The sequence below is a fragment of the Euprymna scolopes genome, chromosome 14 (assembly GCF_053919585.1).
Source record: "Euprymna scolopes isolate OS-2025 chromosome 14, ASM5391958v1, whole genome shotgun sequence".
In the NCBI taxonomy this organism is placed as follows: domain Eukaryota; kingdom Metazoa; phylum Mollusca; class Cephalopoda; order Sepiida; family Sepiolidae; genus Euprymna; species Euprymna scolopes.
The window spans coordinates 78,118,913-78,136,717 of record NC_136495.1 but is presented as its reverse complement, the minus strand read 5'-3'; the positions used below and the strand labels follow the sequence as shown (position 1 = coordinate 78,136,717).

General features: G+C 35.0%; 1 protein-coding gene and 1 pseudogene across 2 annotated transcripts in view; both read right to left on the bottom strand.

Moving 5' to 3' along the window:
- The window catches only part of LOC145293106 (dynein regulatory complex protein 9-like), a 1,598,532-nt gene that overhangs the window by 352,240 nt on the left and 1,228,487 nt on the right, over nt 1–17,805 (bottom strand). The gene's annotated exons all lie outside the window — the stretch shown is intronic.
- On the bottom strand, nt 8,097–8,242 carry LOC145293541 (U2 spliceosomal RNA; annotated as a pseudogene).

Sequence of the window (17,805 nt, the reverse complement as noted above, 5' to 3'; positions counted from 1 at the left end):
AATGTTTTTCTTTCTACATAACTCTCTCTTTATTGTTCGCCTTATTCTTCTCTCTTGTTTTACTGTGCTGAAAAACAAAATGTAATTTATCATTCCTGCAACATATCACTTAGGCTTCCTTGCCTTTTGGCTAAGATCCAGAATTTTTGTGAGGATCTTTGTATATCTGTTTCAATAAAACTTTACTTAAGAGAACAGCTCAACAATAATTTGTTCATGTTGGACTTGATAACGAACATATATAGTCAGCTGGGAAGCAGTATATAAGCAATATTATGTTCCACAGGCGGGCAATTCTACGAAAGAAACTTTGGAATTTTCGTTTATTTTTGGCCTCAGATTGAGAGTAAGAGAAATTGCTGACAGTTGTTATGAATGTGTTAGAGGGGAGGGAGAGATAGATTCAAGCTCAGTCGAGTACCTGCCATAAAAATAACGACAGAGCAGAGATAGACTCACGACGTCTATTCTATGAGAAAGAGGGAGAAAACAGAAAAAAGGACACCGTCCACTAGATTTTGAAACCGGTTTTATACCGTGCCATGGTAGGAAAAAGTGCTCTGAGTAGTTCCTCCCCAAATTTGGCAACAGTACTCCATCTTTGCAATTCTTCGTATCGCTATCGCCCATACTGAGGATTGAACTTTCAACTTTCAGCAAAGTATCATTAAAACCTGAATTTTACCTAGTACTTTATCCGCCACGCAATAGGTATTCATCTCAAAAATTCATAAAATCAATAAAAACATGTCCATTGCTATTCAAGCAATATTTTTGTACATTATCAAAATATTTGATAAATAAATCATAGAATAGGGTTAATATTCAAATATATTTTCTTACTAATAAATCTCCAATTACCAAGGTCAGAAGCTATTCGGGGATAAAAGTTTATAAAATTGATGAATTGTCAGTTTAATGGTGAAGAATAATATTAGAGGATTGAAAATGATAAAAGCAAATAGCCAAAGATTGTGAACGGTTTATCAGCATGCATAAGGACTCAAACTATATCAAACACTCCGGAGTGTCTTGCATACAAAAAATCTGCAACAATAGATTATTTCACCAGTAAAATTTGATAGTTAAAAGAGAAGTAATCTTCCACCCAAACCGTGTTTTGGTGTTGTGGACAGATGCAGGTGGACTAACAAATGCTTTAAATGCGATCAAATCTATATATCTATAAAAGTGAACGTGTCTGTGTATCTATCTGTGTATCTGTGTGTCTATCTGTGTGTGTACATTTCCCTACGCAATAACTCTGTCAATTTTCAGTCTACAGACTCGAAATTTGATATACAGGGTACTGAAATTTGGGAAAATCCTTGTGATCGGTTTTCGGCCAGAAATTTGTCTGTTAAGGGGTCAAAGTTCAACGATTTGACCTTTAAGAACTCTACCAAACTCCTCCGACAATTTTGGGTCTAAACACTTGAAATTTTAGATATAGGTTCCTTGGACATGGATCTAACTTAATAACATGATATGAGCCCAAAACAATAAATGTTAAGGGGTCATAATAGGGGTCAAAGTTAAAAAATTGACAGCTTTTTTTTTTGCTCAACATACACCTCCAAATACCCGGGCAACGCCGGGCACCCATGCTAGTAAGATATAAAAGCATGCATTGCAGAATATATATATATATATATATATATATATATATATATATATATATATATATATATATGTTTTACATAAGCATTTATATGTCACTATACATTCATGAGCATCTTTTCGTCAGCCAGTTACAAGTAGGTAGAGACCGCATCAGGTGATGCTGTTTATACAAAAGTAGAGTCCATAAGTTTTAATTGGAAAAAAAAATCACATCACATATTAATCAGGAGAGCAATCACGTGATATTTTAAACTTATTCTGGGGTAGTTGACACCCCTATATTCATGATAATATGGACCCATTCTGGCACTATGTAAATCAGACATTTCTGCTCTCGAGTAAAGAGCACACTCACAGTTAGCACCAGGACTCTTTCCTCTTAATATTGTGACCCCTAACCAGGACCAAAACTAGCGACGTATGGATTCGAAAAAAAAAAAAAAAGAACCAACAGGGATCTCGTTTGGATAAGCAACCAACTTCTGGTCAAGAAATTCGTATTTCTACCTGCTTTGAAAAAGTAAATGGTGGTTCCACAAAGTGTTTTCAACGACAAAAGAAAAAAAAATGCCCGAGAAAAGTGTATTTTTCAAAACGCCGGGAGTAGAAATAGTACAACGCTTTCTATCGCTAAAAAAATTCAGTTAATTCATTTCTAACGTTTAATGGCATTTTTATTGTCCCAAAATATTTTCTTCTTTATTTGTGGACTGTTTGTTAAAAGTGAATTTTTTTTTTTTTTAATCACAGAAACAAACTTTTTCTTTTCGTGGGCTGGCCCAATTTTTCGCTTGTGCAAATATCGTATTTTTTCCTCTTGGCAAAAAGCCATATTCGGTTAAAACACAGGGTTTGTATTACTGTACACATAGATTCGAAAAAGTTGTCAAAAAACAAATATATAACAAATGTTATCAAAGGCAAGATAAGTTACTTTTCTACCTAACTGGATATATTTTTTGTGTTTTTATTCAATGTAACATGTTTATTCAGCTCGAAAAACATGCAGTGTTTACCGATGTATTGGAAAATTCAAAATGGCGCCCGACTGTCTCTTTAACACGGTAAGTGTGGGAAAAGGTGTTATAAATAAAAAAAACTATACAAAATACTATTAAAAACCCGCCGAATATATGTCAACCTATGTCACGGTAACATATATTGAGCGAGTTTTTAACAGTATTTTATCTGGGTTTTTATTTATAACATTTTTTTCCAAACTTACCGTGTTAAAGAGAGAATCAGACGCCATCTTGAATTTTCCAATACATCGGTAAACACTGTATGGTTTTCGAGCTGAATAAACATGTTACATTGAATAAAAACACAAAAAATATACCCAGTTTGGTAGAAAAGTAACTTATCTTGCTTTTGATAACATTTATTTGTTATATATTTGTTTTGACAACTTTTTCGAATCTGTGTACAGTAATACAAACCCAAAACACACACACACAATTTACTGTGACCAAATATTTCTCGGTCGGTAGCTGCATGATTCCGTTTTCTCGGCAAAACAAAAAGATCATATGATCTACAAAGGATTGAAACCGTATTCGTTCCATTATTAGAATCCAATACAATAACGCAACAGGATTTCTGGTTTCACTTCGTTTATTATTCGAAATTCTTGACACAATGCTTCGTATTTCTTATTCTCAAGTGTTTTTCTCTTCGTGATTAAGTTGGCATATTTTCTCCTTAAAGTCGCAGGTTTTCTAGTTATCATTTCTTAAACACAGATTTGTCTGGGTCTATTTTTCAAAATGGAAGCACTTTCAAAACAAGTAGTTGAAATGATAGTTACAACAGAATCTTACTTTAGCATTACAGAAACGGAAAGGCAATAAAGTTTAAAAATACTGAAAATGCAGCCACAAGCAAAGAAAAAATTGGAACTATGAACTAAAGTAATAGCGAAGAAAGACAGCAATGAGTCCGACCAGAATGTTTTTTCCAGAACCGCAATCTGGTCAGCATTAGAAACCTTTTACTATCATCCTGCAGAGTGGGTGTTTGAAACCTATTTTCGCAGATTTGGTGACTTATTCAGGATTGATTGCAAGTCATGGAGTGAGCAGATGAAGGTTCCGATTTTATTACAAAAATTGGGAGCTGTGGAACATAAGTTCGCGGACTACATTATCCCTAAACAGACGAGCGAATTATCCTTCGACGATACAATGAAATCTTTGGAATCATACTGTCCAAAAATTTATAGAATATGGAGATGCATCAACATGACCCGCAAAGAATAAGATTACCCCACATTTGCTTCAGTCGTAAATAGACACTGTGACGACTTCAGACTATCCTTATTGACAACCGACAACTTTAAAGTCCTGATTTTCACCCAAGGCTAAGTGTCGACCAAGGACGCTGAACTCTGACGCCAGGCACTTGAACCAGATACACACTCGCACTTCGAACGAGTTAAGTGAGACGTTGGACTTGCTGTATGACTCATTTGACGGGGAACCCCCTCAAATTAGTACCGAAATACTTCGTTCCAACAAAAAAAGGAAAGTGACGGAACCCTTTGAGATCAACCCGAGAAAGAAAACTTATATTTTAGTGGAAATAAATCTTCGGGAGGGGGGAGTTGACACCCCCTATATTCATGATATGGACCTGTCTAGCACTATATAAGCCAAACTTTTTTTTGCTCTCGAGTGAAGAGCACAGCGGTTTCACCGCTCGTAGTGAACACCAAGACTCTTTGCTCTTAATATTGTGACTCCTAACCAGAACCACACCAAAAATAAATTAACGATATTTATAAAGAGAGGAATAAAAAAAAATATATAAAGAAAAATGAATAATAAAAATAATTAGGGCTATGACAACAGCATATTCTCATTGTTTTGACTCTCGAGTATATATCCGACACAGTTAGACACAGTCAATCAACAGAGAACCACATCACTCTATATAAAAATATAAGACATCAATGGATATATATACCTGAGAATCAAAACGAGGAAAAGAATATGCTGTTGTCATAGCCCTAATGAGAAATATTCATTTCGAACAAAAATAAAAAAAAAAATAAAACTTATAAGCAGAAAAATATAATTAGGCTTGAATTCTAATTACCTCATTTTACCTATTAATTTCCACATATGAAAGAAAATCAGAAAACCAACTTTATTAAGAATTAACAAATCGCTGATATTCTGAGAGGAGCGAAAATGATTAGTGGAATTTACAAAAATTTGGGCACTTATGAGAATCAGTTGAATTTAATAGCACAGTTCCTGGCGATATAAAAATACTTTTAGTTAACACGTTCCTGGAAAAACTAACTTGCTTTTGGAAATGAAGTGAGTGAATTCCAACGAAGCAGAGAATAAAAAAGGACAGCTATTTGAGTCATTTGTTTAATAGCCTTCATCCGAATTGCATCTCAATCTAACAAGTTTTAAATATACATTCTTATAATCGATTTTAGCATTGTACAAAGAAAGATGTCATAAGTAAAAAAAAAAAAAAAAGTTAATGATTTGATTAAATTATAAATAGGCATACTTTGCATTTTTTTTTATATATCTTAGGCTTTTCACTTGTAGAATATTATATTTATGAAACCGACGTAAATCAGCTGAGTTGACTAATAACAGCAAACTAATATAAATGCAGAGATTTTTTTTGTACTTGTGCAGATCTTGAACTGGACGTATCTAAGTGTTCGCACTGCTTTGTCTGGAACATGGCGTAAACCGCCGGATTATGCCACGCGTTCCCAATGATCAAATCTTAACAACGATACGAAACAGAAAAAGTAAAATAAATGGAAATCGTAGGAAAAAAGATAACGACTTATTGTAATTTTGTTTTATTATTCATTTAATGATTCATCGCAAACATTTTTTATGCAGGGGGGGGGATGATTTTTTTTTTAAAGAAAATTGCAAGAAAAGGTTTTAAAAAAAGGGGGTCAGTTGTTAAAACTTTTTTTTTTTTATCAAAGAAAATTTAAAAAAAATTCTTTTTAATTCAATTTTCACTCCAAACAAGGCACAATGCCACTTTGAAGTAGGGGGTTACTATCGGGAACAAAATTTGCGAGGCATTATGAAGGGAGATAAGTAGCAAGATGTTTGTTCACATTACACTTGAACTTCTGTATATCAGTACAGTTGGGAAAGTAGAATCCCGGAAGGGAATTCCAAAGACTTGTAGTTCTGGGGAAGAAACTATTAGAGTAAAAGGCTTTCTTACACCTAGGGATCTCTACTGTAAAGGGGTGGGACTTAGTTGTTTGTTGGGGGTAGTCACGTCGAGGAAGCACAAGTGCTTGCAGTTCGTCAGAGCACTCACCATTAAAATACTTGTAGAACAGGCAGAGGGATGCAACATTTCATCGATGGAACAGAGGCTGAAGCCTAGATTACAGTTCAGGACCTCTCAGGTTGGTGACTCTCTTTTGAACCCTGTCCAGGAGTGAGAGACAAGCAGCAGATGCACCAGCCCAAATGTGATAACAGTACTCCATACATGGGCGAATGGTGGCCTTATAGAGGTACAGGATACTTTCAGGCATAAGTAATTTTCTAGCACAGTAGAGAGAGCCCACCTTTTTTGCAGCAGCCTTAGCAATGCTCTCGATGTATCTATTCCAGTTCATGTTCTCTGTAAACGCTAGGCAAAGGAGTTTAAAAGAAGTACTTTCAGGTACTGTGTTCTTGGGCATTGCTATTGGTGGTAGAGAAGGTTTCTTGTAGTTATTGAAGGAAACAAGCTTAGTCTTGGCAGCATTGAATGTGACCATTCCAGCCACACCCGTTGCTTACGGAATTTCTCTTTGCAATGATGCATTTAGCGTAATATGCAATGCAATTTTTTATCAGCTAAAATGACTTAAATAAATAAAAAGTAAATGATTTAGAATGACTTTAATGAACTTAAGGATGAATTGAATGACCTTAAGAATAACTTGAATGCTTAAAAATAACTGCAATCCTTCAAAAACAACTTGAATGATCTGGAGAATGACCTGAATGGCTTTGAGATTGACTGGTTGTAAAGTGGGTAATCACTTTACATTAAATTAATATCACAAAAATTATTTGATTTAGGGAATTTGAAACCTTATTTTCGTATTTAGGAACCCCGAAAACAAATAAATAGATAGATAAATAAAAAGAAATAAAAAGTACATGTGTTATGAACCGACCAACCGACTGAGTGACTTATAGAGTTGCTTGCACACGACTAAAAAAAACTATTCCGTGGTATGCATTTAAAAAAAAACTATTCTCCGTCGGTTGGTCGGTCGGTCCATAACACATTTACTTATTAGTTACAAACAAGTGCAGCATCGGTTAAGAACAGATACTACACTTTGATCTTAGCCCTGTGGCCAAGGAAAAGTTACATTTTGGACAAGTTTCAGAAAAGTCTAATGGATAGGTAAAAATTTATGAGGCAAAAGTGTCATTATTTGCAATTTTGGTACATTTTTGACCCCTTATAAGCCCCTTGGAATGCTGAATACAAGTGACAATGGACAAACTATGCAGTTTTACACTGTAACACATGTATATTTGAATTCAGCACCATAGGAGAGCACTATATAGATATACATATCAAGTTTTTTATTGAGAAATATGAAAAAAGGGCATTTTTAGCACTAAAAGTTCCCGGGGGAGGCAAAGCAGAATTTTGCTAGGGTCACCCATACTGAATTTATATTAAAAACAATGGCCTCCACATTTTGGACAAGTTTCAGAAAAATGTAATGGATAGGCCAAAATTTATGGGGTAAAAAGTGTCATTTTTTTCAATTTTGGTACATTTTTTACCCCTTATGAGTGACAATGGACAAACAGTGGACATACATATCAATTTTTTGTTGAGAAATATGAGAAACATGCCAGAAGAAAGGGCGTTTTCAGCACAAAAAATCCCCGGGGAATGCAAACCAGACTTTTGCCAGGGTCATCCATACTGAATTTATATTTAGAACAGTGCTCTCCACATTTTGGACAAATTTCAGAAAAATTTAATGGATGGATCAAATGTTACGGGACAAAAAGTGTCATTTTTGGCCATTTTTTTTTTACCTCTTTTGAGCCCCTGCGGGCAAAACAGGATTTTTCACAAAAAAAAAAAAAAAAAAAAAAATTTTTTTTACTATGCACATTTGTATATTAAAATATAATTTGTGAGAAAATTTCAGGAAAAACTAATGGACGGTTATCCGTCAATCATCCAGACAGACGGACCCATTGAAAACATAGGTCTTTCTCTGATAAATCGGGGGACAAAAATTTTACCCCTTGCTTAAAAAAAAAAATGAAATGTAAATGTGTGACAGACCGACCAATGGAGTGACTTGCATGCGACTAAAAATGCCTTAGCATGGAAGGGTTTCCCCTTCCATTGCCAAGGAAAAGTTACAAATGTAAGTGCAGCATCTGTTAAGAAAATATATTACACTTTGATCTTAGCCATGTGGCCAAGGAAAAGTTACAAACGTAAGTACAGCATCTATTAAGAAACGATACAACACTTTGATCTTAGCTATGTGGCCAACGAAAAGTTACAAACGTAAGTACAGCATGTAGTAAGAACAGATACTACACTTTGATCTTGGCCAAAAGGCTAAGAAAAGGGTATTCATTTGCTCCCCCACCGAGCAAATTAGGCACAAGGCCGATTTTTAGTGTGAGGAGTGAAGGGGAAATGAGGACCAGCTCCCCGGGCAGTAGGGGAGCTGGATAGTGACAATTGGTATGAAGGGTTAGTATTTATTTGCTCCCCCACCGAGAAAATTAGGCACAAGGCCGATTTTTAATGTGAGGAGTGAAGGGGAAATCGGGACCAACTCCCCGGGGAGTAGGTGAGCTGGATAGTGACAATTGGTATGAAGGGTTGCCCCTACATTGACTAAGGTCTTATATGTGGGGCTGCCCCCACATATGGTCTTTGCATGCAGTATCTGCCGGAACAGATACTACACTTTGAGATATTAAATCCTTTATTCATGTTAAAAATACATTGAAAATCAACAATGAACAAAAAACTTAGGCACATGGCCAACTCAAAAAGGGAGGTTGTGAGGGTCATTGATCATCCTTATCACTCCAGGACTAAACAAAATCAAAAGTCTCTCCCAGCTAGTATCTTCTTTCACCATAATACCGCATTCACCCTTTCATACTGGGGGACGTCCTACTTAACTCCCACATTTTTTATTGACGTGTAAAAACAAAAAAAGATAACAATAAAAATGGTACAATAATTCATTGTGAGGGCGGGGGAAGGTGATTAGTAGGATCCTCCCAACCCTGTCTAGTAGATAGACTGCCCGTTCCACTAGGTTTGTAAAAGGAACCTCGCTTCTGCGGGTTAGTCTCTAAGTGGGGATGCCCTCTAGATGGGGGTGAATGGAGAAAAGAAAATTTTGTGGGTAAGGAATGGGAGTTAGTTTGTATTTCTTTCTCTCCAAGATGGGTGAAATTTAGAGGAGGGGGTGAAAACAAAAATTGCAAGAAGGAAGGGGTGGGGATCTTGGAGGCTTTCTAATTGGGGAGGGATGGAACACACACTCAGCTAGCTGAGAGTCTACTTGTTTAATTTTACTTTACGGAACTACGCGTTCCACACCTAGGCAGGGAACACGTATTCAAATTTGGCTCCTCTTCGTACACACAGACTTGCTACATGTATCCATCTTCTGTCAAATACCGCATGATGCAGCCTTCTTCTATCACATCTGATCTTAACCCGTAGTTGGTGTTTAAAGAAAGCGATCAGATCCTGATCAGAAAAAGACAACAGCCCCCGCCAACCTTGCAGATGCGACGTCCAAATCACCATTCTCGCCACGGCCAGGATCATAACGTAGACCATTTGTCTTTCCTGGTCCCACGGCAACCTCATGTTGTCCATGACATTGGATACGGTAATTGAGCGAGGATGCTCAGGATCGATGCAAACCGTCAACTTGCTGACATACGACCAGTACCGACAGAGTTCACGGCAATCGAAGAAAGCATGATCAGTCGTTTCTACGGCTGTTGTCCCACAACGAGGACAATCAGGCGACTCCAAAAACCTGGAACTGCATTGTATGCTGTTGAGTGGAAGTGCATTTCGGGCCAATCGCCAGGTCAGAGAGAACTCCAAATTGTTCAGATGACTCAAACCTGGCGCCCAGCTCCACGCAGAGTGGACCTCACTCTGCTGCCAACCCAAACACGCGCATAGCGGGTCGTTGGCGGCCCCCTTCACTAGATCCCTGTGGAGTTCCTTACGGGTAGCAGTCACAAGGTCGCTGGACCTTGGTAGTCATTTTAGCGTGGCTCGGCACTCTTTCATGTAGGCAGATTCTCCCTGCAGCCTGCGACGGCTCTCAATAGAAGGGTCGAGAACAAGGTCGGGGAAGGTGGCAGTAACCACGGGCTGCCACGGTTGGTCATCTTGCATATAGTGGCTCAGGAAGGCCAGCCTCTAAACGTCTCAATGACACTTCAAGTTCGGCATTCCCAAGCCTCCCTCACACGGACGTTGAATACAGACTTTGATCTTGGCCAAAAGGCCAAGAAAAACTTAAAAAGCTAAGAACAGCATGTATTAACAACAGACCTTTGATCTTAACCAAAAAGGCCAAGCACAGACCGACCGACGGACCGACAAAGTAACTTATAGAGTCGCTTGTATGCGACTAAAAATGAAAAAAAAAAGTAGATTGACAGTAATCAAGGCTCACTTTTCATTGGCTACTAGACCGAGATGCAGGGGAGGACATCAATTCATTTTTCTAGATGCTAGATTGTTCTACTTACCCATGGTCTTCACTTATAACACTGAGGGTTTAAGCAGGGAAGCATTAAGTGCCATAGTTTGAGTGTTTCTTATGATCCAAGTGATACTTGAACCTTAATCTTATTACGGACCACTCTAGTATGCCATAATCACATTGACACACTGGTTTTTGTTAGATCACTGAAGTTAAGCAACCTTGAGCCTAGTTCATAATAAATGGGTGACTATTTAAAAATATTAGGTGCTGCATGTACTTTCTGCTTATCCCGGCATTATTTTCAGCCATCCCGAACTTCTCTGGTTCTGGATATGACCTTAAACTATATCCGATGGTGAGGCCCATCTTGTGGGCTTTGGGAAGTATGGAGCCACCCTTTAATTGCCATTGCTCCCAGGTCTACTCTGACCTGGAGTGGTAGTACCTGTTAGAGTTGCAACTATGGGTTAAATAGAAACCGACTTGAAAAAATATATATATATATATATATTCTATTAAAAAAAAATTTCTTCAAAATCACTGGATTCAGCATTAAATAACATGAAAAGTGTTGATATGCCGTAAAACAAAACCAACCAACCAACCAACCGGACTTCTCCTTGCCACTAGTGCTGGTTTGAGGAATTGCGTAACCCTTGCTTCACAATTAAACACACAATCATCCATACATGGACTATCAGTGATCTCTCGAGATTGAACGGAGGTCATGCCATTATGTATTATGCCAAAAAATGGGCAGAGCAAGGGACAGGGAGAGATGAAGAGAGAATGAAAAGGGAGGAGAGATGGGAAGGAGAAAGGGAGGAGGGTGAGAACGGGAGGGAAGAAGAAAAAGGGAAAGGAGGCGGTGGTGGTGGTGAAGATGATAGAGAAGGATTAAAAGTAAAGGCAAACTGCTTCTCTCTATTTTTCTCACAAAAAGACTAACCTAAATTCTAAGTTGAAAACTAAAAACTTGTGATAATTTGTTAACAAGTAATAATGAGTCACAGAAATGACAACTGCAGAAATAGTTTTTTTTTTTTTTCATTTCAAATTAATTAAATACTTGAAAATAAATTAATAAAATAATTTTCTGCTTTTTTTAATTCACACAATTTTGATTTCTGTTGAGGAGAAAAATGTTTGATGCCAAATAAAATTTGAAATTTAAAATAAAATAAAAAAAAAATAGGAATGTAATTTTTTAAATGAAAATCATCTTGTTTATTTAAGATGCATTTCATGGTGAAAATCACTTTATACCGGCATGGCCAACTGTTCATATCTGATTAGGAAAAGACATACTAGAAGAAAAAGAAGAAGAACAACAACAACTGACAGAGAAAGAAAGATTATAAGAAAATGGCAACATTCTTTCCAGACAAACTGTGCCAATTTAAGTACTTTTTGTCTGTCAGTTATAGCTTAACAAAACTGCATCAGATTTGCATTCTTGAAATGCTACATGTGTCATAAGTGTGTGTACGAGTACATGTGCGTTTGGAGGGGCAGGGCACTACTACTTATATCAAAATAGGATCCAAAATTATTACGCAAAATGGTACTAAATTTGACATGAAGCATTCTTGGGATGTTGAGTGTGCCGTGGAAGATTAAAATTCTGCTGCTGCTGCTGCTGCTGCTGCTGCTACTGCTACTACTACTAATAATAAGGATAATAAGAGAATTCAATGGTAAACGGCTGCTACATGGCCACAATGATTTGCAATGGTGTTCGTTTTGTCAGTGAGCGATCACCAGTAATAATTCACGTGAGAACATCTAGCGCGTAAGACATAGCAACAGAAATAACACTAAAACTATTGGCCAGATTTGCATTAAGTTTAGTGTAAAGGGCCCATGATATACCAGGGTTGTCATAAACAAAGAAACATTGAAAGAAAGCTCATGAATGCATAAGTTCAGTCATCATAACAATGCAATTTGTGATCCCCTCTGATTCATTTTGGGCGAGATAAAAAAAGAATAGGAAACATTACTTTTGGAACACCCTTGTACAATGAATGAAATTCCGACATATATCGGTGAAAGGGAGAAATTAAAAACAAATAATCTTTGAATTTCAAAGAAGGGTAAGAATTAATACGATGGAAATCCGCCTTTTACTACTACTACTACTACTACTACTACTACTGCTACTACTGCTAGCAGGGTTAAGGGAAACCCACAGTTTTTATTTGTCTCCCTCTCAAGGTTAGGAAATGACTGTTTCAAAATAATTTAAAACACAAAAAATGGACAGACGTAGGTGAAATTCTCATTTAAGACAGAAATATTGTCGGGAAAAATTTTATTCATTTTTTCTTTTTGTGATAATGTTCCATAACTGAGTTTTACCGGTACCATCACATTGTAGCTTTTTGAAATATTTCTAAATAGCTATAAGTTATTATAAGGTAAATAACGAGACGTTAGTGAGATACAGTACACATTTTTTTTATTATATTCCAAGGAGACGTAACTGGAAAACAACAAAACAGATAATAAGCATCATGACAAGGGGGTTTAGAGCATACATGTGGTTCTCTAATCTGTATTTTCATCTGACAATTTAATAAACAAAAACTACCATAAAATTATCGTTGGTACAAGAAAACTGTTTTTGCACATGTTATTATGACATTTATTGAGTTTGTTTCTTTCAATATTTGTTTAATTTTTGATTTGCGAGATCTTGCAGATATCAGCCATTTTTTCTTGTTTGAAAACAAGACTGGCACTATTTAAAAAGTAACTAAATGCTTCAATTAATTAAAAACAAAAAAAAAACTTATCCACGTAGGCAGGAGAGTTACTTTAAATTTGTTAATATTTATTTGTCGTAAATTTGTTTTATATATATATATATATATATATATATATATATATATATATATATATATATATATATATATATACGGACTATTCTGTCGATTTCGACGTATGATCTTCACACAACAACTAAGTTATCCAAAATCAACACAGATGATTTCTTGTGGTGAGGGATTTGTGTAGAGTCATCCACACTTTTTGGAACAACTGCTAATCTCAGTCGGTGCCACGGACAGAGCTGACAATAGACATCAAGAGTTTTTCCTTCTCCTAGATGCCTGTCTTAAGAAAGACTGAAGGTGCATTTTTCCCAGTGGTTTAAACAGGCCCCTAGATACTAGCCTGGAAATTTCTACATACCGACGTGTTTGTATATATATATATATAAAAGTCACTTTGTGTGCGTGTTTTTCCTCATAGGTTCCGAAACGGCCGAGCCTATCTTTTGCAAATTTTAGACAAAGGTAATTTATATGTCTGGCAATGTTTTGTACGGAAATTCATCCAATAAATACAAAATCGAAAAAATTCGATCTTAAAAATAGCCTTTCTCTTTTATAGATTGAAGGAATAATTTTTACAGAGGAATATTTTACGTTACACCTACCAAGGGAGATAATAAAATTTCAACAAATCATTTCATCTTAAAAAAATAAATGTATTATAATCTGGAGATATAGCTTAGTGGTAGAACATTCAACTGCAGATCGAATGATGCGTCGGCTCATGCCCAAGGGTACCTCACCATTTTATTTCCATTTTTTTCTTATTAATGAGTTCAATTTACAATAAAAGAAGAGGTACCATTTAAAATCGCAGCAAATTATTTTTTCGTGTGCATATTTTAATACTAAACATTAATCAGAAGTGACTTTTCCCGGTAATTCATCGTCAAGTCCAAATATTAGCTGACGTGATATTGGCAGAATTTGATGAACGGCATTATCACTATTATTATTATTTCTTTTATTATTATTATTATTATTATTATTATTATTATTATTATTATTATTATTATTCCTTTTATTATTGTTATTATTATTATTATTTCTTTAATTATTATTATTATTATTATTATTATTATTATTTCTTTTATTATTGTTATTATTATTATTATTTCTTTTATTATTATTATTATTATTATTATTATTATTTCTTTTATTATTATTATTATTCCTTTTATTATTGTTATTATTATTATTATTTCTTTTATTATTATTATTATTATTATTATTATTATTATTTCTTTTATTATTATTATTATTCCTTTTATTATTGTTATTATTATTATTATTTCTTTTATTATTATTATTATTATTATTATTATTATTATTATTATTATTATTATTTAGTTATATATATATATATATTTTTTTTTTGCGAATTAGTCTACCGGGCAAATTATTCCACGTAATATATAGTATTCAATAGAGGGTTGATTCTATAATAATACATAGGCAATCTGTATAAATTAAAATATCATGTTTAAGCATATTATACGACTGGGCAACGCCGGGCTGTCAGCTAGTAATAAGTATATGCAACTGAATTAACAAAAATTTATTAAGATAACAAAAGCTCAATACCGTTAAGTGGAGCAATTAAATATATTAAATAACACATAAATAATAAAAGTTACATATAACTTTATTATAACATCAGACCAATAAGGAAAAGTAAAGGAGAAAAAGAATAAAAATGGAACCGCTTCAGCCCATGACATTTCTCAGCAGAAGGACCAAGATTATACAAAATGTAAATATAGATAGAAACTGGCTTAATAACATTTATATTGGAAATGAGAATTAATAAGAAATTAAGAAATATTAGGAGTAGGTATAAAATATAAATTTTAAGGAAGCAACCTTTGAAAAATTAATTTTTTAAGTTACAAATAATATAATTAGGATAAGGATATAAGTATGGATTAAGAGAATAATAAGGATAAGGATATAAGTATGGATTAAGAGAATAAAAAGGGGAGTAAATAGGTAAGTAGAAATGAAAAAGTAAAAAGAAAAAGAAAAAGAAAGAAAAAGGAAAAAAAGAAACAAAGAAAAAAAAAGAAAAAAGAAACAAAGAAAAAAAAAGAAAAAAAAGAAAAAATGAAAAAGAAAAAAAGAAAAAAGGAAAAAGAAATAAAGGAAAAAAAGAAAAAAGAAAAAAAGAAAAAGTAAAAAGAAAAGAAAAAAGTAAAAAGAAAAAAGTAAAAAGAAAAGAAAAAAGTAAAAAGAAAAAAAGAAAAAGTAAAAAGAAAAGAAAAAAGAAAAAAGAAAAAAAGAAAAAGTAAAAAGAAAAGAAAAAAGAACAAAGAAAAAAAGAAAAAGTAAAAAGAAAAGAAAAAGTAAAAAGTAAAAAGAAGAAAAGAAAAAAAAAGTAAAAAGAAAATAAGGATTACGATGTAAAAAGGGGGGTCATTAAAGAAGAACAAACAGTAAAAGAAAAAAAAAAGGAAAAGATAGTGATAGCAAAGGAGAAAGTAGGAATGGAGAACGAAAAAGAAAAAAAGGATACAGAAATACATTTATAGTTAAAAACAATTTGAAGGTAAAGAAAGTAGAATCCAAAGCTCTAAATAACCTAGATTAAAAATCTTTAAAAAGTTTTAAGCGAAGAATATGGCACTGTTTAAGAATAAAAAAAGTACAGATGTGTAGAAAAATGGATCATGGTAAATTCTTGTAGATCCTTGTAAATCCTGATAAAAGTTATAAATCCTTGTATAATCCTTAAAATATTGGTAAAATCCTGTGAATTGATGTGAAAATATAGCAAGATTTAGGCAAAAATTTTCAAACGAGTATGTTGACACCGGAATCCAAGGATTGGTAAGTTTCGCTCCCATCAAAGTAGATATTTATATCGAGATATAAAGTTGGATTATCAAAGAAATGGTATATCTCAGAGCGATTCTAAAATAGGAGGGTAAGTAGATTAGTTCCGAAAGCCGGCAAGGTCAGGTCAGGTTTTTTGTTACAGAGGATACAGTGTATTGATATATAAGAGAAAGCATTGGCAGCAAAATATTATAACTCTCAGAAGAGGCACCAAAACTGGAAGAATCGTGAATAAAATCAAAACAAAATCAAGAAATAAAAACTCTACATAATAATCCAAAAGGGGAGACTTCGTAAGCAAAACGAAAATTTGTTATATCCAAGTATAAAATTCGGATATCCAGTGCAATATTAGCAATAAAAACGGATTATTGAATTCAAGATTAAAAAAAAAAAAAAATTGAGAATGGATTCAATATTAGGATCAATGCCTCCGTTCTGTGATGAAAGACAATGGATACCCCCTGTATGGGTAGCTATGCGCGTAATTGTAAGGTAAGGGTTGCGCTATCCTCAACCACACCTCTCCTGAATCGACAGTGCTTGAGTCCAGTGGCAAAGATAAGTCCAAGACCACTGGAAACAATGTCGAGTTAAGCGCAGAGCACATACATGCATGAAATTAATGATCTTCACAATCACATCCTTACATCATTTGTAGACATTTATGCTGATGACACTACCATCTATGGTAGCACATTTAAGACAGTAAACGACCAAGTTCTCTCCGATTCTCTCTCCTCTGATCTTAAGTACGTGGCACAATGGGGAAAGGAGTGGCTGGTTATTTTTAATGCATTTAAAACCAAACTTCTCTCTTTACATCATCAACGTTCTGATCCCCATCTGGCATCATTGAGAAATGAATGGCTCTCGTCTTGAGGAGGCCTTAAGTTTTGACAAGTTTCTGGGCTTGACCATTACTCCTGATCTTAAATGGAACACGTACATCAAATCTGTTGCCAAGGCCGCTGAAAAAAGGATCGGTAGATATCTCACTGCTGATGCAATTCTCTATCTATATAAGAGCCAGGTACGTCCAAGGATGGAATACTGTGTTAAAGAGCATCTCTCCCCCCCCCCTCTCTGGCTTTCTTACTCTTTCTATTTTCTCTCTGTGTGTCTCTATTAGAGAATAGAGAAAGAGAGAGGGAGAGGGAGAGAGAGAGAGAGAGAGAGAGGTGAATAACGTGGACAGTGGACACGTTTGCAAAAGAAGGGTCAGCTGACCAGATGACGTGGTATCATGTGATGAGGTTAGCTGATTCTTTCTTGGCAGTTTGGTTTCGGGTGTTGAATAAGACAGACGGCTTTTCAGCTGTCCCCCCCCTGGGCTGGGGAGGACGCTGACGTGTATCATCAAACAAGCAAGGTTCACCTCCATTCTGTGTCGACCTTTGGAAGGTGAATAAAAACATAAAAACCTTAATTGTCATCTTGGAGTGAATTCTTCATCCAACAGGCCAGCTCCCCTCCAAGAGACAATGAAAACCAGAGGAACAACCGACGACACATGAATAAAGGTATGTTAAGAAATGCATGCACACAAACACACACCCACGAAGACATCAAAAATAAAAAGATTAGAAACTAGACGATCACGTACACGAATCTCCTTGACAAAATCTCCTTTATGACACCCCCGAATATATAACATATTCGTTTTGGTGCTCGTGACTAAGTTCACATCATCGATGTGAAGTCGAACCTGTGTTTAAGAAATACGACGTGGAAACAGGTCCTTAAAAGGGAAAGGAGATT